The sequence below is a fragment of the Asparagus officinalis genome, chromosome 1 (genome assembly GCF_001876935.1).
Source record: "Asparagus officinalis chromosome 1, Aspof.V1, whole genome shotgun sequence".
Classification (NCBI taxonomy): domain Eukaryota; kingdom Viridiplantae; phylum Streptophyta; class Magnoliopsida; order Asparagales; family Asparagaceae; genus Asparagus; species Asparagus officinalis.
Genome location: NC_033794.1, coordinates 73,468,522 through 73,468,803, shown reverse-complemented (window position 1 = coordinate 73,468,803; position 282 = coordinate 73,468,522).

The window sequence follows — 282 nt, the reverse complement described above, 5'->3', positions numbered from 1 at the left end:
TCAAAATACAAATTGTTTCGACTCACCAGACTTACAACAAAAGAAAAATCAAGTAAGATTTACCTTCAACGGCAACGCTAGGTTCCTGCACCCGTTCGCTTCGATCCACCTCTTATAGCTTTTATAACAGAGTAAGAAACATAGAAACAGTTAGCGGGGATACGAATTCTCCATCGTTCAGTTCCCGCCATCCGAAAGATGCGCTACTAGTTTTAAGTATACCTGGACTCTCAGCCTGTTCGGTTAAGTCTCGCTCGACATCATGACCCGCGCCGGTCTCAT